Genomic DNA, 24533 nt, shown 5'->3' on the forward strand with positions numbered 1-24533 from the left:
ATGTGCTTTGCAGGAGATCTATTAACCCTCTATGCTACTTTGATTCAAAGCTAGGACTAGGCAAAACACATCTCTCCAGTAAATATGTAATCCTCCAGAGTTATCTTATTATTATTATTCCCTAAGATTTACTTTGCACACACAGATCTATGCAGCAGGTGCCTTAACCGAATAAGATATTTTAAAATTCAGACATTGCAACCAATTAAGCAGAACAGACTTACTGCCACATTTCTCCTTGTTGCCAATTTCTTTCGGTAGCGTTTAAAAAATAAATTTATAAGTTGTAGCCCAGATTTTGCATCTGAGTTGTCAATATTTTGGCACAACCCCAATGCAAAATCTAATTTATTAAATATTGTGATGCACTCAAATGTTCTCATGATAGGCCTGGCAAACATATGTGAGCTCTTAAGATCTGATGTCACTTCATGAGTTGTGATGCTTCTTCCCATGATGCCGCATGCGATGTCACGCGCCGTGATGTCACTTCCTGTGATGCCACATGCAGCGATGTTACACGCGGTGAGATCACGTGCGGTGATGTCACACTCATTCTACCTACCTTGATGAGTCGTCCCCCCACTTATGTTTTTTAGGATTTGAGCCCGGCATGGCTCCTTGTCAGATGTTGTGCAGGGCCCGTAGCCAACCTTGCTGTCTGCTACCAGGCTAGAAACGGTCTGCTAGGGGTCAGTGGGTTTTCAAAACGTTCCTGAGCCTAGGGAAGTCTATTTGAGTCTGGCTGAATTCCAGTGGCTGGTGAGGAACGCCGATCGTTTGCAGTGCTTCAAGGTTGTATTTGATGTGCTCGATTTGAGTTTACGGCTACATGTAGCATTGTGAGGATTTGGCGTCCCTGCAATGGCGTATAAATGAGAGCAGTATAATGCACTTTATGCTAAATAAGTCGTTGGAATGTTAGAAATGCAAAACAACACGCTGCTCACAAGTATTGAAAAGCCAAAAGGGCTGGCTGTAGTGAACCAGCATGTAAACACACATTTTCACAAATGCTGCTTTATCAAATAGAGTGCAGTAAAACCGGGTTGTTATGGAGTCCTAATTACCTCTTTTAGGAGTCCAACTGTGTTTTATTGGACACGGAAACCTCACCCACACTTCTGTAGAATGCTTCATCATAGGAATCCTTTCCACACTCTGTCTTGGTAGGCTTAACCAAAAATGTGGAGCTTTAATTAAGTAAATCTGGACAACCTAAACACGTTTAAAATTATGTACAGGTACCATTAAGTAACTTTAATGTTGGTACCCTGGAATAGATTAAAAACATGAAAAGGATGTTTTGGAACTCAATTTATTCCACTGTCCGTCCGGAACATGTTTCAGCAATCGCTTAAGCCTCTATGGGTCTGTGTCCTTCCCTAGGACCAATTGGATTCCTATGTCTTAGTCTAACTACCTTGACTATCTTCTTCTTTTTTTTTCTATTAAATCTTTTTATTAATGCAAAAAAGTCAGTAGATTCAACAATATTATACATTCTTGTAAATCATATTAAGAACAAAGCAATAAAGGGAAAGACAAAAATTCGCAAGTATTGCATTCGTGTTCCCCCCTCCTCAATTTGCCCCCCCCCACCCTAAGCTCCCCTCCCCTCCCCCCCACCCCCCACAGGGAGTTGGTCATCCTCCAGATGCTCTTACAAACTCATGTTCAAGTACAAATTAATACTTTAAATCAATCACCCATTGTTCGCCAACCATCTAGTCAATGGCGCCCAAATTTCATGGCCTTTCCTTTGGGAGCGCGGTCCCCTCCTTGCATAAATGGCTTTTTCCAAGTTATCATTAGCCGAGAAAGCCATTGTTGAAAACCCGGTGGATTAGGGTCCAGCCATGCAGATGCTAAGCACAGGCACAGTACTGCCATGCCAATAAACACTAGTTTTCCCCTGCAAATCCTGGTCGACCCCAAGTCCAATTAACATTGGTGAGAGTTACAGGCAATCCCCAGGGCTTTGTTATAAAAATTAGTAATTTCTTGTTTTAATATATCCAAAGCGTGACATGTGGCAAAAATATGACTAAGGTCTGTTCGATATAGGGCACAGCGCGGACAAACAGTTCCTCTTCCTGTACCCCATTTAGCGTTTTTTTTTTTTTTTTTTTTTTTTTTAGGGGTATAATAAAGCGAAAATCACGATTTATAGTATTGAGCCTGGAGTCGGGCTGGCAGTAAAATATTCTGTGCTAAACTATATGCATGAAAAAATAGCTCCTCTGAAAGGCCGGTCTCTGCCTTCCATTTTGCAGCTCGATTTTCCATATCGTCTTGCATTAATGAGTTAAAGAAATTGTAGACAAAACCGATAGACAGATCTCTATTCTTTCTAAGTTTATCTATAATTTCAATGTTAGAAAACCCATTCAGGCTCCCACCTTCTTAATCAATTTTCAAAAATGTAAAGAAATCTCTGCTGTCCAGTCCAAACCATTCTCTAAGATTTTCAAACAAAACCAGGCCGGCTGGAGAGAAAAAGCCACCCAATTTAGTCAGACCGGCATCACTCCATCTTTCAATAATAGGGCCTTTAAAAATCTCCGGCAAAATGGAGTTATCAGAAATAGGCGTGTAAAAATTTAGGCGGCCAAGCCCAATGAGTTTCTTAATACATTTATTGACCTTGAAGCAACTTTTGTGTAGTGACTAAAACGGACTTTCTTATAATGATTGTCATGCAGATGTCGCCAGGCCCATCCCCATGCCTCTGTGCCCATAACAAGCTCAATTGGTGATGCTATCTCATTAATCCTGCTTCCTCTAGGTTTTTCCTGGGTGAGAGCTAAATTCCGCCCCTTTCGTTGGGCAAGGAGAGTAATTTAAATGCTCTCTTAGGTTTAGCGCATCCCTATAAAGATCTGGAAAATAAATCTTCAATTGCTTTAAAACATTTAATATCAGAATTCTAAGGGGATTGTGCGCAGCAGATACAAAGGTTTTGGAAAGAACAGCATTTTTATGCAATTGTATCTACCAATAATAGATAGATGCAAGTTATGTAATCTAACCAGTTCTGCTTTAATTTTGGCTATTAGTGGTTTAATATTATCTTGCACAATACAGTCAGTGTTTGCAATAATATCGACACCCAGGTATGTTGCTTTTTCGACCACTCGGTCATAACTAATCTTAGCGTGTTCTTTACAGATAAACTGGGTTTTGTTGCGAATGATAGAATACCCGAAAAGAGACCCAAATCTCGCTGCCTCTATTTTGATCTCGCCAATTGTTACTTCAGGGTCAGGTGTCACCAGAGCGATATCATCGGCATATGCCAGGACTTTAGTTTCCCAGTTGTTGGGCCGGATAAGATTGTTATGTTCTAACTGACGTAGAAAGGGGTATATATAAATTGCAAATAAGAGAGGGGAGCTCGGACAACCCTGCCGGGTACCTCTCATTATATTAAAGCTGTCAGTAAGTTCTCCATTCACCAAGAGTTTTGCAGTGGGAAGGACATAGAGCATTTTGAAGGCTTGCAAAAGGCCCCTTCCAATCCCGACCCTCGACAGAGCCTCCCAGGGAAAGGGCCAGGAAACTCTGTCGAAAACCTTCTCTGCGTCCAACAAGATTAATGCTATTGGTTCTTTAGTAATATTTTTAGCGTCAAGAAGTGTAATGACCCTTCGAATGTGATTGGCCGTCCTGCGTCCAGGAATAAATCACTGCTGTCGTATTGAGATAACCATATGGATAACTGAGGCCAGGCGTGTAGCTAGCGTTTTTGAGTAAATCTTGTTGTCTGAGTTGATCAGTGTTAGTTATGGGGCGATATGACCCAGGATCTGTCGGTATTTTATTCTTTTTAAGAAAAATTATAATTTTCTACCTGCGACCAAGACTCAGGTGGTCTACCCCCTTTAAAAACATGCGTGACCAGCTGCATCATACAATCTTTCAGCTGTGTAGAGAATTTTTTATAAAATTCAAGGGGTATGCTGTCTAGACCAGTAGCCGTACCACTTGGTAGGTTATTGATACACAACAGTATCTCTAACCATTGAGGCTGCTCCTCCAACTGTAGTTGTACCTCCTGTGGGAATTGTTCTTGAGGGTTCTGATTAAGATATGTCACGATCTCTGCCGAAGTTCTTTGTGGAGCTTCATAATAAATCTTTTGGTAATAGAAATGAAATACCTTTCGGATTCCCACTGAGTCTGAGATTAATCCCTTGTCGGGGTCTTCAATCTCCGAAATTAGATTCCAGGTAGCCCTCTGCCTCGCTCCGATAGCAAGATGATGACCGACTCGCTCACTACAGTCGTAGGCTTCCTCTTGCCAAGCGGCGAGTTTATCGGCCGCACCTTTAGCTATTATTTCCATGATTGCCGACTTAGGGCCGGATGTAGGTAAATTCAATTTTGCGAGTCCTTAATAGCGATTTTTAGCGGATCGCTATTAAGGACTCGCAAAATTGAATGTAGGTAGGAATCGCAAAAATATTTGCGATTCCTTATTATTCCTTAATTGCGAAACGCAAATTGAGATTCGCAATCAAGAAATCCCATCCCATTCATTCCTATTGGCTACGAGGCCCATAGGAATTAATAGGATTTGCGCCCGCAATTTGCGAGTCACCAAGAGGCACTCGCAATTTGTGGGCGCAATTTCAAGGGTGCAAGGGTTCCAAAAGGACACCCTGTTGCACCCCTCAAATGTGCATGTGTGCACATGTGGCACACATACATGCCCTAAGGGCATGTATGTGTGGCACATGGCACTTTGTAAAAAGCCAAAAAGTGCTTTTTGAAATGAAATCGCTAAAATACCACCAACTTGAAGTTGGTGGTATTTTGCGATTACTTAAGTCAAAATCGCAATTTGCGATGCCTACCAACATAGCATTTAGGGAATCGCAAATTGCGCAATATAAGGAATCACAATTTTGCGATTACTTATTTTGCAAGTAGGTTTAAACTTACCTACATTGGCAAGCTGCCAAGTAGCGATCGCAAACGCTGAAATTCTGCGAATTTCAGCGTTTGCGCTCACTATTTGGCTTCCTACATCTGGCCCGAAGCAGCCATAACCCTTGCTTGTGCTTCCCTGTATTCACCTTTGCCTAAAATTATGCGGATCAGCTCTTCTTCAGCAGCTGCTAACCTCGCTAATCACTCATTCATTGCCTCTTGTTTTTTTTTTATTCATTATGAGAGATAATCTAAGTGTTTCCCCGCGTATTCCTGCCTTGAGTGCATCCCAAACAATATCAATTCTAGCACTTCCTATATTTTCTTTCAAAAATTGAGGTATCCACCCCTTCATTAAGTCACAGTATTATTCGTTAAAAAGAAGCGCCCGCTCAAAACTCCCATGTAAAAGAAGCCCCACTTTTAAACCCTGCCATCTTAATCTCTACTATTAACGGGTTATGGTCTGCCAATATACATGGAGTTTTTTCTATTCTGCAATCCTGCAATAGGGAGTGGGATACTAAAATATAGTTTATTCTTACATGTTTGTTGTGAGGATGAGAAAAATAAGTAAAATCAGATTTGTAGGATTCTGCCGGTTCCAAAGATCTGTAAGGGCATGTTCCTGACATAATGACCTTAATGCCGTAAACACCTTTGGTTTACGGCCCCTATATGTCCAACCTGGCTCCTGCCTCAGATTCTTATCGGCAGGCAAATTTATATTCTATTCAAGCCCCCGCAGATTATTACCGGGAGTGGCCAATTAGCCAATTCGTTATTGATATGGTGGAATACCGTTGGGTCATCTACATTACTACCATAGATGGAGCAAATAGTAAGTGGGTCCCCGTTATTCCTATGACATAGTGATTGCCCATCTCCCTAGCTGATCAGCTATGGTGCGACTAAATTGCAATGAGCTGTTAAGATGCCAAGATTGCGACCCCACATGTACGAGAATTCTGCATAATGGCCCCCACCAGTACATACCCAAGTGTGGCTAGAAGGTGTTTCTGTGACTTTTCAATATGTGTTTCCTGCATACAATTTATGTCTGCTTTTAATAACCTTAATCCTGCTTCTGTATTCCGTCTTTTTTTAGGATCATTGAGACCGCAGATATTCATGTGGCGATACTTATTTTACTCATTTATGCTTAATAGTGCTTGTCCCATCTTGTAAAGCAAAGGTCTGCAGGCTATAATCTCCCCTCTAGTAGACCAACCCCCCCTACCTTCCCCCTAAGTGCTCCCCCTCTTCCCTGCGCCTCCCCCCTCCCACCACCTATCCTAGAGGTTACCTGGCCTAGCCTTTCTAGCCGGGGCCAGGAGGATGGCATCTGAGGGACAAAAAGACCCTGTGCTACCACTGGTCGACCCCACCCCAAATTACCCCTCAGTGAATACACAAAAACTGATTTTTTCAACAATGAATGCATTCTAAGTGTAGCAGTAAAGAACTTCAAGAAAAAGAAAAGATAGGTAAAGATAAGATTTGAATGTTAATAGTGCTCAGGTAAAAGTCTAGTAATATCATAATGGCATTTCTTCCCAGCTAGTTATATTTAGAGCACTTCCCGGTAATCTGTCCCTACTTGTTCCCGGCTCTATCAGCAATTTCCTGTAAATATACTTTGACCTGAATCTCGGAGACGAAGCTGCGAGTGGTCCCCTTGTAAACAACTTTTAGTCGTGCTGGGTTCTGAAGATATACATCGGCTTCTAGCTGTTGGAATGGAGTGAAGAGCTGCCTCAGCCTCCATCTCCGCTCAACTGTTGCATGGGCAAAGTCAGGTCTTGTGAAGAAAGTGATCCCTTCAAATGTCCTTTTATTCGTAGGTCTAGCCAAATCATAGAGTGCCTGGCGTAGGAGAAAGTTTCCAAACTACAGAAGCATGGCACGTGGATGCTGAGCTGTAGCATGAGCACGTTTGGAGGGGGTTAACGGGAACCTGTACGCCCGCTGAATTTCTTTGTCCCAGTCCCAAGTATGTAGTTCTGGGAAGGCCCCCTTAAGGAGCGTGATCATGTAGCCCCTAGGATCATTCCCCTCCGCACCTTCCGGAATGCCTAGAATGCGGAGATTATTGCGCCACTGCCTATTTTCGTGCTCCTCATTCTTCCATATGAGGTCCTTCACTAAGCCCTCATGTTCATCTCCTTGAGTTTTCAGTGCGGCTACGTCTTTCTCTAGGATACGTGTCCGCACTTCAACTGAAGCCATTCGATCTGCAATCTTTGCACAGGTTCTGCCGACCTTCCTCACAGTCCCTTGTAATTTTTTGGCAGCTAGACATGATCTGCGGCTGTCAGATTTGGCTTCCTCCTGGAAACTCTTGATGGTCTGTAAAACTGTTATCAATGCAGGCTCAGTCTGTGCCCGTCTTCCGCTCCTCCGTTGCCACCATTATTGCCTTTAAATGTAGTATTGCTCCCGGAGGCGACCGTTGTATCTGAGAGGACCGTAAGTTGTGTTGCAGAGTAGTTCCATCTCAGATCAGCCGCACTTCCCCCATCAGGGGTATCACATCTTCTTTGTCTTTCTCCCTTCTTTTTCCTTTGTACCTTTCTCTGCCCATGTCTGCTCTTGTAGAGCTCTGTATTTGAACTGCTGTCTCCATTATTATTATTATTATTATGTTTCTTATATAGCGCCTGAATCGACCCCCGAAGGGGTATCTCCGCGCTTGCCTTGGGAACCCGTCCTGGCTTTTCCCTGTGAGATAGCCCCTACAGGGCATCCCCAAGGTGAAAGCCAGGCATCCCGCCGCGGGGGGCCGTTGTGGAGATTAAGCAAGCTTAATGCCCAGAGTTGCAGAGTGTGAACCCATGATTAGGTCAGGCACCGAAGCGAGAATTATCGAGTCCATGGACATTTGAGCTCAAGACCCTGCCGCGTCGGGAATTGAACCCTGGTCTGACCTCTGCTTCAGGGTCTACCTGCTCTAACCAGTGAGCCACACTTCTCCATTAGGCCCAGCTTCTTCACTTGAGGCAGATATACTTATGTCCGAGATTTCAGATTCACCCGTTAACGAGTAGAACTTTTCCGGAAAGTTGTTGGGCGTCTTAGGTGAGATACAGGGGGATTTGCCTTTTGTGCTTCGCGCTGTTTTTATTGATCCCTTACATGGGCTGCTGCTGTTTATCTCTTTTTTTATCAAAGGAGTCGTCCTCATGAGTGCTTTTGGGTAGCTTGCCAGGGGGCTGCTTATCCAGATCAAGAGTTGAGCGAGCGTCTGTCGCGGTTTCCAGGCTGGTTAGGGGCTTGGAGTATAATTTGGGGGCGACCATACCCTCCTGTATTGTAGATGAGGGAGTACTTAAATGCATCATTCCCTCAGATGTATTTACCTCCGCCTCAAGTTGTTTAGGCAGAGTTGTTTCCACCCATTCTGCCCCTTTGCGCCATCTGTAGCGGTGTGAGCCTTGAGTCCTGACCCTGCTGCTAACCCAAAACTGCTTGTGATTAACGGCCGGCAATGTCCAGGATCATTATGAACTTTTTTTAACGGTCTCCTTGTGGCTTCTCCTTTTCCTTCTTGAGTTGCAATCTCCACTCCTTCATCAATCTCCCCCTTCTCTCCTTTTTCGAGCCCCTTGCTTTTGCTCCCCCGATTGTCTAGTCGTTTTTGCCGATTATCGCTATCCCAGAGCAAGTTGCAGTACTGATTGGGTTTGGGAGCCTATTTGCATATTTTTGCTTTTGCCTGCTTTCGCCCCCCTGCCCGCCATCCTTACTTGTGCTTGTGGGGCTTTCCTGACGCTGCTAAGTATCCCAGTGATGTAGCAGGCCACCAAGAGCTCCACGTATTGCCCAAGCAGCTGCAGACCAACGAGTATCTCTCTCGCAGCGAGCGGATTTCTGTGGCTCACAGTCAGGTTCTTGCGTTACACCTGCAGCGTTAATGCCGAGTCGTGCCGCAGGGAGAGGAGCATCAGTGATGGCCGATTCACGGCGGCTCTCTCTCTCTCTCTCGAGGTAACGACGTCCTGCTCATCGCGTTGGATACCTGACCGTTAAGATACACCTGTGCTGCAAGTTTCGGGATGGCTGCATTCAGCTTCTTTTCCGCCGATTTTGTGTGAAGCAGAATTCAGGATTTAAGCGGAGTAAAAACGCATTTTCTCGGTGTCTGACCAGTGGAGCATCACGTCGGAGTTATCGCTCAGATGTCATCTTGCCTGCGGAAGACTATCTTTTTAAAGGTAAAATGTGATCAATGTAATTCATGTAAACATTCATACAACACATAATCCAATGTACTAGCGTAATTTTGTCAAGATGGTATAATTTTCCCAACTATGAGTAATACAAACCGCTTGGTGGGAAGGCGGTAACACCCCCTGTAGTCATGCATTTGTCAAGTGTCATGTTAGGCTAGTGGTACCTAAGAACTCCTCTAGTTCACTGTAAGTGCTGTTCATCACATTAAAGCCTTTTCCATAATTTGAGGACCATGGCATAATGAGGCGGGGTGATGAGAGAGGAGTCCAGAAGAGCTGCAGGATGAGAAACAGTGAATGACAGAAACCCTGTGCATTTTATTTTTGGTTTTGCATATTCTGACCCCAAGTTGCAGCATGAAAAAATGTGATGGCCAAGCTTTTCTGGCATACATACTACTCTGTAATTACCAGACTGCATTTTAAGCTAGTTTTGGAGGTACAGGCACTTGCTGTGGAGGTCTATGAAGGGCTTTAAGTGGGATGAAAATACTGGGGTCTCTCAAAGGGGCGTGGCCGATGTAATTAAGGGCATGGCTTAAAAACACACAAGCTAAAAATCTGTGCTTAGCATAGTGTGCCACCTGACTGGTGTTTTGCTGCTTCTGTCATTGCATTCAGATATATAATATAAGTAATGTTACACCCACAACAAGCCAGGAATATTGGCTTTGTTAGTGGTTATTAGGTGCATAAGATAAATAAGCAACAACTACGGCTTCATTGTATATAACATTAAGAATGCTTCAGTTCTGCAGTGGTTAATTTGAAGGAAAAAAAAGAAGTGCCAGGGCTCTCGTCAGGAGGCAGCTTGCACCTGCCCATTTCTCCTGCTAGATCGCCTAAAACAGAACCAACTACTAACCAAAGTGGGTAGAGGATGTGGCTTAATAGCCAGTGCTGCTGACTTCAGTGCTGGGGAATCAGGTTTGAGTCTCTGCATCGGCTCAACATCCTGTGATTCTGGGCAAATCACTTAATCTCCACGTAAATTAATGTGTTGTTAACTGGTGCTCATGAAAAGCTCTGGTGTTGACGGTTAAGTGCTGGTGCCGAGCACTGGAAACCACAGGCTCAAATAAAGCACTGCAGTTCTGACAAGATGAGACTATGGAAAAACTATAACGAAATACATCAAAGGCTGTGAAGGGTGGTACTTCTGCAGAGTTAATATATTTTTAGGTCTCGCCTGGCGTTGGAGCGCGCATGCGCTCCTCGCCTGCGAGAGCTATAGTAAACATGTCAGTTTCGAGAAGGGGACTCGAGCCCTGCCCCTCCTTTCCATTGGGTAGCGTCAGCGTTTATGGTAAACACTGGCTTCCCATTGGAAAGGAGGGTTTTTCGTTGCCTCCCTTTGGCTTTTTGCCGAACTGGCTCGCCTGATTCACCGCTGTCGTGAAGACTTTTTTATCTGCTTGTTTATTTAACAAGCAGATAAGAAAAGTCTTCACACAGCTGTGAAGCAGGCACGGAGCTCCGAGGCGCACGGGGTCACGGGTAGGACAAGACAATGGCGAGCGCTTTTTTTTTTTTTTATTTGGAAGAGAGTTTTACATAAGTTTACATATTGCTAGATAAATATGCGAAGTGGTTCCTGGGGCAGCCCGTACATGCCTCTTAGAACCAAGCTAGAGCCAAGGGTCGACTCTTCTTGTCAATTTACTGACTCGCCCAACTCTATCCCCCATCCACCTCACTCGTGGGTGGTGTCAGCCCCTGGAGTACCCGTCCCCTCTCACCTGACACTGGGCTCTCTGGTATGCCCTTCGTCCCGGGCTGCAGTGCGATGAACACGGTGTGCACAGCGTGGCAGCCGGCTGCGGGCTGCGACGTGCCCTCTCAGGGGCACAACAGCAGGCAGCCCAGGGCTAGCGCCAGCCCGGCTCCCGGCAAGGCCATCTCCAGCGGCCGCGGGGAAACTCGAAGCACGCAGACAATCCACGAACAAGTCCAGTCCAAGAGACTCTGGGACAGGCAAATTTTTCAGGGAACCTGCGAACAAAGTGGAGCTGCCGATCAGCGCAGGCACTAGTTGCATCCAGCTCAATAAAGTCCGTATCCGATTGGCGAAGCGCTGCCTGAGGGGGGCGCCTTTTAGTGGGTGCTCCAGAGACGAAGGGTCGGCGGCTCCTGGAGAAGGATATAGCGCTAGCAACATTTTCACCTGCCAGCGCAGCTCCTGTGCTTATTGGGAAACGGAGCTAATCACTCGACTGCCTTTTCCAACTTAGGCACCTAAGTGATTTTTGCCATATGTGTTGTTTAACACAACGATTACTATTGATTTCCTCATAAATGTATCAGTTTACGAGCCGTTGCGCACCAGTTGAATGGGTTTTGACCATAATGAGTGGGAATGGGTCTCTGCCTGGTGGCAGTCTCTCTGTAGACGAGTGTTCGCCTCACACGACATTCTCCACAGGAGAGCAGTCTGCTGTCTGGGACCTTTGCTGAAGTTCATCTCGCTCATTCATTACGGTGAGCAGGGCTTTAAGTGGGATGAAAAAAGTGGGAGTCATGAAAGGAACCGGGCATATTTAGAAGAGGAAATGACTTAAGCATGCACACTAACATTTGTGTAGATCGCCACCCTAACCACACATTTGCATTGAACAACATCTGCAGCCGGTATACGTGACCATTTCTCAGTGCCTTTGCAGAGAGGCCAAGGATTAGATGAACACATAATCTGGCACCTTTTTAGCCTACTGAAAGGCACCGAGAGAAACTCGTAGTGCCTTCAGCCGCAAATCACTTGTGGCCGGGTAGAAAAACCTGGGTGATATTCAGATCAAATTATGCACTAGACAAGAGCTATATGCTGCCTAAAAAAAGTAACAACCTGAAAAAAGTAACTTAGCCTTCTGGAAAAAGCAAACACTCAGGTGATGCAAGATTAAGTAAAGCTTGTGAAAAATAAGCAGGAATGATTTAAACGTTTTGTTTGCTGTCAGTTCAGAAATGGATCAAAGTTTTTGCATGAAAAGTTAAGGACATGAATACAGGGCCCGAAAGGGACACATTCAATGTCCGTTTTAAATCTCTTCCGGCAGGGAACCGGCCTGATGCGATGCAGGTTTCTTTGCTCAACTCCTGTCTCAGTTATACTACTGCACTTCACTCTAGGACATAGCTGCATCGGTAACATGAGAACAAGTTGCAGATCTTACTAATGCTCCTGAACAACTCCCAGAATCCAGCTTCTGCAGAGCTTTCCCGCTACCCCTTCCCGCTACCCCAGTGCACACCAGCTACCACCCCTTCAGCTAGCCTTCCATCGCTCCTGCCTAAACCTGCAGCCCCCGCAGCAAAGCCTTCCATTGCCTTGCACAAATCGGAGCCCTTGGGAAAAATATCTCTCATTGCCCTACCGGGTTGGTTAAAAAAATATATATAATAATCTTTTCCCTAAACTAACAGAAATTCTTAAGCCCCTTGTAATATCACGGTGAGGTGTCGACCATCTTAAATAAGCGTTGGCAAAACCCATTGGTCTTGCTTATGTGAGAGCATAAGCTTCGTCAATGTGTTTTAGCCATGTGCATACAGCAGCAATGCTGTGCAGCGCGGTTAAAAGTAAAGTTAGTAAAAAAACACTATGCCCTAACACTTTTTTCCCCTAACTTCACTGTTATCCATACTACACAGACACGCGTAAATTGAATTAGATTTGCTGATTTACTGAGAAAATCCAGAGCTTCGTTCACTACATAAAATCAAATGGGGTTGCACTCACGCATTCAAAACATCTCAAGGGTCACGCGCCATCTGAGAGGCGCGACTCTAGTGAGGTTAGCTGGGCATCCTGGTACTTGTAGTACTACGTTTAAAGATAAGAAATGCAGAAACAAGTTTCAAAATGCAAAGGAAAAAGTAAACCGGACTAAATAAGCTATTCGTACTTCACAATGTACATCTTGTATTCTCCGCGCATGGTTAAATGATATATTGGTACCCAATGTTTGGATGTATTTTGTCTATTTCCATCAGAGTTCTTGAAATTCCGAAATGGACTTCCATATTTTGCCCATTTATATTTACTGACTATCCATTAGAAGACCACAAAATGCAAATGCTGTGAAAATGAAATCACTGCTTGGCCCATGCTAACTGGCTCGAGGCGTTTAACTGTGTATTACAATGGAAAAAACACAGGGTCCAATTCACTCCTCTACTAACCTTCGCCATGCTTCAGAATGTGAAAGAGAAAAGAAACAAGCAGAGAGAGATTACTCCGCAATTGAGACGCCTTGGGACTGGACTGCCCTCCTCCAGGAAGTGGTTATGTTATACAGGCCGGAAAGCACAGTTAACCGAGATTATTAAACCAGCCTGGGACCAAAGACTGAAAGTGAAAAGTGAATACGTTCTACTCTGCTAGGAGCTATTCTTCCATTGCTTCCAATTTTTGAATTATTTGTTTGAGACATCGTTATAGCGCACACAACCGTGAGGTATAAAGGCATTTGCTTTGCATGCAGAAACGTCCTCAATTGTGTCCGCACATGACAAACCCATAACAGAAATAAAAAAATGTAAAGGCAGCATGGAATGCAAACAAAAAATTGATTTAATTGAGCAGTAATTATTGAACTTTACACATGCTGATGTAAAGGAATTGGATACCGTTACCGATCTGCCATTTTTAAAAACATGTTTGTTTACTGGTTCGTCAATAGGAAGTGTAAAAAAAGAAGGAATGGGTGGGAGGAAAAAGAAGAAATAGTACATCAATAATTAATGCCCATTGACGTGATTTTTTTGCAAGCCTTTCGTCATTCAAGTTGATCATGTTTCTCGAGCGTTCCCATGTCAGATGCAGTTTATATGGGAGGCGTGTGATAGTGCTTAACCTAATATTGGAAGCTGGTTGCTATTAGCCAGTGCAATAGGTCTCGCCTTTCATTAAGTTAAAGCCATTTATTTTGCTATACAATACCATTAGCAAAGTTAATGGCTTTAACTTAATCAAAGGCGCGACCTATTGCGTTTTCAATGCTTGTTTTTTAACCTTGAGGGTGAGAGCAAAGATGTAGAGCCCGATAGGGACCCGTCTCAGCACCTGCTTTTTAGAACTTCTGGTGCTGAGCATCGGCAGGACCCGGCCCACTTAAAGCCCTGGGTCTATGTGCATCCAGCAGGTTTCAGGGTGTGATGCTGGTGAGATATCCCTGATAGTGAATGTATTTGCTAGAGAGATCGGTGTGCACTGTCTGGTGACCGGTCTGAAACATCATAAAATAGCTCAGAGGGTTCATGTACCTTCTTCAGAGCCCTGCATTTAAGCCACGTATTTTAAATTAATGTGTTGTTAACTGGTGCTCATGAAAAGCACTGGTGTTGACGGTTAAGTGCTGGTGCCGAGCACTGGAAACCACAGGCTCAAATAAAGCACTGCAGTTCTGACAAGATGAGACTATGGAAAAACTATAACGAAATACATCAAAGGCTGTGAAGGGTGGTACTTCTGCAGAGTTAATATATTTTTAGGTCTCGCCTGGCGTTGGAGCGCGCATGCGCTCCTCGCCTGCGAGAGCTATAGTAAACATGTCAGTTTCATGAAGGGGACTCGAGCCCTGCCCCTCCTTTCCATTGGGTAGCGTCAGCGTTTATGGTAAACACTGGCTTCCCATTGGAAAGGAGGGTTTTTCGTTGCCTCCCTTTGGCTTTTTGCCGAACTGGCTCGCCTGATTCACCGCTGTCGTGAAGACTTTTTTTATCTGCTTGTTTATTTAACAAGCAGATAAGAAAAGTCTTCACACAGCTGTGAAGCAGGCACGGAGCTCCGAGGCGCACGGGGTCACGGGTAGGACAAGACAATGGCGAGCGCTTTTTTTTTTTTTTATTTGGAAGAGAGTTTTACATAAGTTTACATATTGCTAGATAAATATGCGAAGTGGTTCCTGGGGCAGCCCGTACATGCCTCTTAGAACCAAGCTAGAGCCTTGAGCCAAGGGTCGACTCTTCTTGTCAATTTACTGACTCGCCCAACTCTATCCCCCATCCACCTCACTCGTGGGTGGTGTCAGCCCCTGGAGTACCCGTCCCCTCTCACCTGACACTGGGCTCTCTGGTATGCCCTTCGTCCCGGGCTGCAGTGCGATGAACACGGTGTGCACAGCGTGGCAGCCGGCTGCGGGCTGCGACGTGCCCTCTCAGGGGCACAACAGCAGGCAGCCCAGGGCTAGCGCCAGCCCGGCTCCCGGCAAGGCCATCTCCAGCGGCCGCGGGGAAACTCGAAGCACGCAGACAATCCACGAACAAGTCCAGTCCAAGAGACTCTGGGACAGGCAAATTTTTCAGGGAACCTGCGAACAAAGTGGAGCTGCCGATCAGCGCAGGCACTAGTTGCATCCAGCTCAATAAAGTCCGTATCCGATTGGCGAAGCGCTGCCTGAGGGGGGCGCCTTTTAGTGGGTGCTCCAGAGACGAAGGGTCGGCGGCTCCTGGAGAAGGATATAGCGCTAGCAACATTTTCACCTGCCAGCGCAGCTCCTGTGCTTATTGGGAAACGGAGCTAATCACTCGACTGCCTTTTCCAACTTAGGCACCTAAGTGATTTTTGCCATATGTGTTGTTTAACACAACAATTACTATTGATTTCCTCATAAATGTATCAGTTTACGAGCCGTTGCGCACCAGTTGAATGGGTTTTGACCATAATGAGTGGGAATGGGTCTCTGCCTGGTGGCAGTCTCTCTGTAGACGAGTGTTCGCCTCACACGACATTCTCCACAGGAGAGCAGTCTGCTGTCTGGGACCTTTGCTGAAGTTCATCTCGCTCATTCATTACGGTGAGCAGGGCTTTAAGTGGGATGAAAAAAGTGGGAGTCATGAAAGGAACCGGGCATATTTAGAAGAGGAAATGACTTAAGCATGCACACTAACATTTGTGTAGATCGCCACCCTAACCACACATTTGCATTGAACAACATCTGCAGCCGGTATACGTGACCATTTCTCAGTGCCTTTGCAGAGAGGCCAAGGATTAGATGAACACATAATCTGGCACCTTTTTAGCCTACTGAAAGGCACCGAGAGAAACTCGTAGTGCCTTCAGCCGCAAATCACTTGTGGCCGGGTAGAAAAACCTGGGTGATATTCAGATCAAATTATGCACTAGACAAGAGCTATATGCTGCCTAAAAAAAGTAACAACCTGAAAAAAGTAACTTAGCCTTCTGGAAAAAGCAAACACTCAGGTGATGCAAGATTAAGTAAAGCTTGTGAAAAATAAGCAGGAATGATTTAAACGTTTTGTTTGCTGTCAGTTCAGAAATGGATCAAAGTTTTTGCATGAAAAGTTAAGGACATGAATACAGGGCCCGAAAGGGACACATTCAATGTCCGTTTTAAATCTCTTCCGGCAGGGAACCGGCCTGATGCGATGCAGGTTTCTTTGCTCAACTCCTGTCTCAGTTATACTACTGCACTTCACTCTAGGACATAGCTGCATCGGTAACATGAGAACAAGTTGCAGATCTTACTAATGCTCCTGAACAACTCCCAGAATCCAGCTTCTGCAGAGCTTTCCCGCTACCCCTTCCCGCTACCCCAGTGCACACCAGCTACCACCCCTTCAGCTAGCCTTCCATCGCTCCTGCCTAAACCTGCAGCCCCCGCAGCAAAGCCTTCCATTGCCTTGCACAAATCGGAGCCCTTGGGAAAAATATCTCTCATTGCCCTACCGGGTTGGTTAAAAAAATATATATAATAATCTTTTCCCTAAACTAACAGAAATTCTTAAGCCCCTTGTAATATCACGGTGAGGTGTCGACCATCTTAAATAAGCGTTGGCAAAACCCATTGGTCTTGCTTATGTGAGAGCATAAGCTTCGTCAATGTGTTTTAGCCATGTGCATACAGCAGCAATGCTGTGCAGCGCGGTTAAAAGTAAAGTTAGTAAAAAAACACTATGCCCTAACACTTTTTTCCCCTAACTTCACTGTTATCCATACTACACAGACACGCGTAAATTGAATTAGATTTGCTGATTTACTGAGAAAATCCAGAGCTTCGTTCACTACATAAAATCAAATGGGGTTGCACTCACGCATTCAAAACATCTCAAGGGTCACGCGCCATCTGAGAGGCGCGACTCTAGTGAGGTTAGCTGGGCATCCTGGTACTTGTAGTACTACGTTTAAAGATAAGAAATGCAGAAACAAGTTTCAAAATGCAAAGGAAAAAGTAAACCGGACTAAATAAGCTATTCGTACTTCACAATGTACATCTTGTATTCTCCGCGCATGGTTAAATGATATATTGGTACCCAATGTTTGGATGTATTTTGTCTATTTCCATCAGAGTTCTTGAAATTCCGAAATGGACTTCCATATTTTGCCCATTTATATTTACTGACTATCCATTAGAAGACCACAAAATGCAAATGCTGTGAAAATGAAATCACTGCTTGGCCCATGCTAACTGGCTCGAGGCGTTTAACTGTGTATTACAATGGAAAAAACACAGGGTCCAATTCACTCCTCTACTAACCTTCGCCATGCTTCAGAATGTGAAAGAGAAAAGAAACAAGCAGAGAGAGATTACTCCGCAATTGAGACGCCTTGGGACTGGACTGCCCTCCTCCAGGAAGTGGTTATGTTATACAGGCCGGAAAGCACAGTTAACCGAGATTATTAAACCAGCCTGGGACCAAAGACTGAAAGTGAAAAGTGAATACGTTCTACTCTGCTAGGAGCTATTCTTCCATTGCTTCCAATTTTTGAATTATTTGTTTGAGACATCGTTATAGCGCACACAACCGTGAGGTATAAAGGCATTTGCTTTGCATGCAGAAACGTCCTCAATTGTGTCCGCACATGACAAACCCATAACAGAAATAAAAAAATGTAAAGGCAGCATGGAATGCAAACAAAAAATTGATTTAATTGAGCAGTAATTATTGAACTTTACACATGCTGATGTAAAGGAATTGGATACCGTTACCGATCTGCCATTTTTAAAAACATGTTTGTTTACTGGTTCGTCAATAGGAAGTGTAAAAAAAGAAGGAATGGGTGGGAGGAAAAAGAAGAAATAGTACATCAATAATTAATGCCCATTGACGTGATTTTTTTGCAAGCCTTTCGTCATTCAAGTTGATCATGTTTCTCGAGCGTTCCCATGTCAGATGCAGTTTATATGGGAGGCGTGTGATAGTGCTTAACCTAATATTGGAAGCTGGTTGCTATTAGCCAGTGCAATAGGTCTCGCCTTTCATTAAGTTAAAGCCATTTATTTTGCTATACAATACCATTAGCAAAGTTAATGGCTTTAACTTAATCAAAGGCGCGACCTATTGCGTTTTCAATGCTTGTTTTTTAACCTTGAGGGTGAGAGCAAAGATGTAGAGCCCGATAGGGACCCGTCTCAGCACCTGCTTTTTAGAACTTCTGGTGCTGAGCATCGGCAGGACCCGGCCCACTTAAAGCCCTGGGTCTATGTGCATCCAGCAGGTTTCAGGGTGTGATGCTGGTGAGATATCCCTGATAGTGAATGTATTTGCTAGAGAGATCGGTGTGCACTGTCTGGTGACCGGTCTGAAACATCATAAAATAGCTCAGAGGGTTCATGTACCTTCTTCAGAGCCCTGCATTTAAGCCACGTATTTTAAATTAATGTGTTGTTAACTGGTGCTCATGAAAAGCACTGGTGTTGACGGTTAAGTGCTGGTGCCGAGCACTGGAAACCACAGGCTCAAATAAAGCACTGCAGTTCTGACAAGATGAGACTATGGAAAAACTATAACGAAATACATCAAAGGCTGTGAAGGGTGGTACTTCTGCAGAGTTAATATATTTTTAGGTCTCGCCTGGCGTTGGAGCGCGCATGCGCTCCTCGCCTGCGAGAGCTATAGTAAACATGTCAGTTTCGAGAAGGGGACTCGAGCCCTGCCCCTCCTTTCCATTGGGTAGCGTCAGCGTTTATGGTAAACACTGGCTTCCCATTGGAAAGGAGGGTTTTTCGTTGCCTCCCTTTGGCTTTTTGCCGAACTGGCTCGCCTGATTCACCGCTGTCGTGAAGACTTTTTTTATCTGCTTGTTTATTTAACAAGCAGATAAGAAAAGTCTTCACACAGCTGTGAAGCAGGCACGGAGCTCCGAGGCGCACGGGGTCACGGGTAGGACAAGACAATGGCGAGCGCTTTTTTTTTTTTTTATTTGGAAGAGAGTTTTACATAAGTTTACATATTGCTAGATAAATATGCGAAGTGGTTCCTGGGGCAGCCCGTACATGCCTCTTAGAACCAAGCTAGAGCCTTGAGCCAAGGGTCGACTCTTCTTGTCAATTTACTGACTCGCCCAACTCTATCCCCCATCCACCTCACTCGTGGGTGGTGTCAGCCCCTGGAGTACCCGTCCCCTCTCACCTGACACTGGGCTCTCTGGTATGCCCTTCGTCCCGGGCTGCAGTGCGATGAACACGGTGTGCACAGCGTGGCAGCCGGCTGCGGGCTGCGACGTGCCCTCTCAGGGGCACAACAGCAGGCAGCCCAGGGCTAGCGCCAGCCCGGCTCCCGGCAAGGCCATCTCCAGCGGCCGCGGGGAAACTCGAAGCACGCAGACAATCCACGAACAAGTCCAGTCCAAGAGACTCTGGGACAGGCAAATTTTTCAGGGAACCTGCGAACAAAGTGGAGCTGCCGATCAGCGCAGGCACTAGTTGCATCCAGCTCAATAAAGTCCGTATCCGATTGGCGAAGCGCTGCCTGAGGGGGGCGCCTTTTAGTGGGTGCTCCAGAGACGAAGGGTCGGCGGCTCCTGGAGAAGGATATAGCGCTAGCAACATTTTCACCTGCCAGCGCAGCTCCTGTGCTTATTGGGAAACGGAGCTAATCACTCGACTGCCTTTTCCAACTTAGGCACCTAAGTGATTTTTGCCATATGTGTTGTTTAACACAACGATTACTATTGATTTCCTCATAAATGTATCAGTTTACGAGCCGTTGCGCACCAGTTGAATGGGTTTTGACCATAATGAGTGGGAATGGGTCTCTGCCTGGTGGCAGTCTCTCTGTAGACGAGTGTTCGCCTCACACGACATTCTCCACAGGAGAGCAGTCTGCTGTCTGGGACCTTTGCTGAAGTTCATCTCGCTCATTCATTACGGTGAGCAGGGCTTTAAGTGGGATGAAAAAAGTGGGAGTCATGAAAGGAACCGGGCATATTTAGAAGAGGAAATGACTTAAGCATGCACACTAACATTTGTGTAGATCGCCACCCTAACCACACATTTGCATTGAACAACATCTGCAGCCGGTATACGTGACCATTTCTCAGTGCCTTTGCAGAGAGGCCAAGGATTAGATGAACACATAATCTGGCACCTTTTTAGCCTACTGAAAGGCACCGAGAGAAACTCGTAGTGCCTTCAGCCGCAAATCACTTGTGGCCGGGTAGAAAAACCTGGGTGATATTCAGATCAAATTATGCACTAGACAAGAGCTATATGCTGCCTAAAAAAAGTAACAACCTGAAAAAAGTAACTTAGCCTTCTGGAAAAAGCAAACACTCAGGTGATGCAAGATTAAGTAAAGCTTGTGAAAAATAAGCAGGAATGATTTAAACGTTTTGTTTGCTGTCAGTTCAGAAATGGATCAAAGTTTTTGCATGAAAAGTTAAGGACATGAATACAGGGCCCGAAAGGGACACATTCAATGTCCGTTTTAAATCTCTTCCGGCAGGGAACCGGCCTGATGCGATGCAGGTTTCTTTGCTCAACTCCTGTCTCAGTTATACTACTGCACTTCACTCTAGGACATAGCTGCATCGGTAACATGAGAACAAGTTGCAGATCTTACTAATGCTCCTGAACAACTCCCAGAATCCAGCTTCTGCAGAGCTTTCCCGCTACCCCTTCCCGCTACCCCAGTGCACACCAGCTACCACCCCTTCAGCTAGCCTTCCATCGCTCCTGCCTAAACCTGCAGCCCCCGCAGCAAAGCCTTCCATTGCCTTGCACAAATCGGAGCCCTTGGGAAAAATATCTCTCATTGCCCTACCGGGTTGGTTAAAAAAATATATATAATAATCTTTTCCCTAAACTAACAGAAATTCTTAAGCCCCTTGTAATATCACGGTGAGGTGTCGACCATCTTAAATAAGCGTTGGCAAAACCCATTGGTCTTGCTTATGTGAGAGCATAAGCTTCGTCAATGTGTTTTAGCCATGTGCATACAGCAGCAATGCTGTGCAGCGCGGTTAAAAGTAAAGTTAGTAAAAAAACACTATGCCCTAACACTTTTTTCCCCTAACTTCACTGTTATCCATACTACACAGACACGCGTAAATTGAATTAGATTTGCTGATTTACTGAGAAAATCCAGAGCTTCGTTCACTACATAAAATCAAATGGGGTTGCACTCACGCATTCAAAACATCTCAAGGGTCACGCGCCATCTGAGAGGCGCGACTCTAGTGAGGTTAGCTGGGCATCCTGGTACTTGTAGTACTACGTTTAAAGATAAGAAATGCAGAAACAAGTTTCAAAATGCAAAGGAAAAAGTAAACCGGACTAAATAAGCTATTCGTACTTCACAATGTACATCTTGTATTCTCCGCGCATGGTTAAATGATATATTGGTACCCAATGTTTGGATGTATTTTGTCTATTTCCATCAGAGTTCTTGAAATTCCGAAATGGACTTCCATATTTTGCCCATTTATATTTACTGACTATCCATTAGAAGACCACAAAATGCAAATGCTGTGAAAATGAAATCACTGCTTGGCCCATGCTAACTGGCTCGAGGCGTTTAACTGTGTATTACAATGGAAAAAACACAGGGTCCAATTCACTCCTCTACTAACCTTCGCCATGCTTCAGAATGTGAAAGAGAAAAGAAACAAGCAGAGAGAGATTACTCCGCAATTGAGACGCCTTGGGACTGGACTGCCCTCCTCCAGGAAGTGGTTATGTTATACAGGCCGGAAAGCACAGTTAACCGAGATTATTAAACCAGCCTGGGACCAAAGACTGAAAGTGAAAAGTGAATACGTTCTACTCTGCTAGGAGCTATTCTTCCATTGCTTCCAATTTTTGAATTATTTGTTTGAGACATCGTTATAGCGCACACAACCGTGAGGTATAAAGGCATTTGCTTTGCATGCAGAAACGTCCTCAATTGTGTCCGCACATGACAAACCCATAACAGAAATAAAAAAATGTAAAGGCAGCATGGAATGCAAACAAAAAATTGATTTAATTGAGCAGTAATTATTGAACTTTACACATGCTGATGTAAAGGAATTGGATACCGTTACCGATCTGCCATTTTTAAAAACATGTTTGTTTACTGGTTCGTCAATAGGAAGTGTAAAAAAAGAAGGAATGGGTGGGAGGAAAAAGAAGAAATAGTACATCAATAATTAATGCCCATTGACGTGATTTTTTTGCAAGCCTTTCGTCATTCAAGTTGATCATGTTTCTCGAGCGTTCCCATGTCAGATGCAGTTTATATGGGAGGCGTGTGATAGTGCTTAACCTAATATTGGAAGCTGGTTGCTATTAGCCAGTGCAATAGGTCTCGCCTTTCATTAAGTTAAAGCCATTTATTTTGCTATACAATACCATTAGCAAAGTTAATGGCTTTAACTTAATCAAAGGCGCGACCTATTGCGTTTTCAATGCTTGTTTTTTAACCTTGAGGGTGAGAGCAAAGATGTAGAGCCCGATAGGGACCCGTCTCAGCACCTGCTTTTTAGAACTTCTGGTGCTGAGCATCGGCAGGACCCGGCCCACTTAAAGCCCTGGGTCTATGTGCATCCAGCAGGTTTCAGGGTGTGATGCTGGTGAGATATCCCTGATAGTGAATGTATTTGCTAGAGAGATCGGTGTGCACTGTCTGGTGACCGGTCTGAAACATCATAAAATAGCTCAGAGGGTTCATGTACCTTCTTCAGAGCCCTGCATTTAAGCCACGTATTTTATTTTTTTGTTGCGTAATTTGGTGGGTTAATTACTTTTTTGCATGGGTCCTTCTGTAAACTGCAGGTTTACACTCCTATTAAAATCACTCAGTCATGTTCTCACTTTAAAGGATGTAGCCTGCCAAGGCATAGGTTTACATCTGTTTGTTTTAACTGTTTGTTTTAACTGAGTATTTTGCTATTGTAACTTTGTTAATATGGGTTTTAATGGGTAGTGATAAATGCTTATTATGTGCCAAAAATTCAGTTTGGATTACCTGCTATATTAAGGATTATCACTAATGTACTTGAAAACACACGTACAGAATAGATATATATGGTATTTTTACAGAGCATGCGTAGAGGTTATGTCTTAACACAGATCCACAAGCTGAGTAAATCGAAAACAAATCAGAATTTCTGTAAATCTCAGCAACTTGTGAATTTACACTGCGGGGGATCTCCTTGTTTCTCTTGCTGGGCTGCTCAGTGCGGAGGCAGGTATGATATTCCAGCTCTTCTGTGATTGGCCTCCAGTTGAGGCGTTCCCAGCCAGGAAGCAGTTTGAGCTCTAAATGAATTAGATTGTCTGTGGAGTGAGGCTTCGTGCAGCCAGGCTTGCTGGAAAGCAAAATGAGCCCTTTACAGGACCCGAAGAGGCAGGCTGGGTGTGCGTGGGCGCCGCTGCTGGTGTGAGGACACTGCACTGCAACACTGATGGAATGATTCCCTGGGGCCAGTCGAGAACTGGCTCTAGCTCAAAAATAGCTGCCAGAATTGTGACTCAATTCGGTTCCCACTCTATTCCAGCGCTATGTTTGTTTAATCTTTGAACTATGCCAAACGTAGAGGCCAAAAATGAAATGGGTAGGGAGCACTGATCTCCATCAGTTATGTAGCGCAAAATGCCCCCCTCCTCCTGGCTGCAGAATGTCACGAGGGGCCCCGAGTCTCCCATATCTCAAGGATCTTCATTGACTATCGAATGAATAGGGGCCCATCCCCTCCCCAGCTTCATGTTTCTTTAGTGCTAAACTCGAATGCTCAGTGCCTCTTTATACCTTTCTTCCTATTGCGGCGCTATAAAGATTTTGCCCGCCTTAATGATCATGCGTTGAGTACTTGACAGTAAATGACCTGGGCTTTTGAGGACATAGGAGAGTCGCGTTTCTCGAGATACACGCGGCTGCCTCCGAGATTTCTTGCGACCCTGCGCACTCGTGGACGCGCATTTCACCTCAGTGAGGGATGTCAGGCCAGTGGCTGCGCAGCAAACCTGCCGCTGCGCTTCGGGGACGCGATACGTGATGGGGTTCCACAGGCACCTTGCCTTGCGAGTGACTGCACAACTAGGCTGTTTCCGTGGTAACCGACCGTCACGGACACACTTCCAGTTGCCCTGGGAGAGTGCTCTGTGCGCGCGACTCCCTGTGCTGAGAACCACGTGGTGGTGATTC

General features: G+C 44.9%; 1 protein-coding gene and 1 long non-coding RNA gene across 6 annotated transcripts in view; one reads left to right on the forward strand and one right to left on the reverse strand.

Moving 5' to 3' along the window:
• Positions 1-24533, forward strand: part of LOC146868226 (uncharacterized) — a 463829-nt gene that overhangs the window by 351303 nt on the left and 87993 nt on the right. The gene's annotated exons all lie outside the window — the stretch shown is intronic.
• Positions 1-24533, reverse strand: part of LOC146868227 (uncharacterized) — a 342604-nt gene that overhangs the window by 148636 nt on the left and 169435 nt on the right. The window lies entirely within an intron of this gene.

This window comes from Triturus cristatus, chromosome 1_2 (assembly GCF_964204655.1).
Source record: "Triturus cristatus chromosome 1_2, aTriCri1.1, whole genome shotgun sequence".
NCBI lineage: Eukaryota > Metazoa > Chordata > Amphibia > Caudata > Salamandridae > Triturus > Triturus cristatus.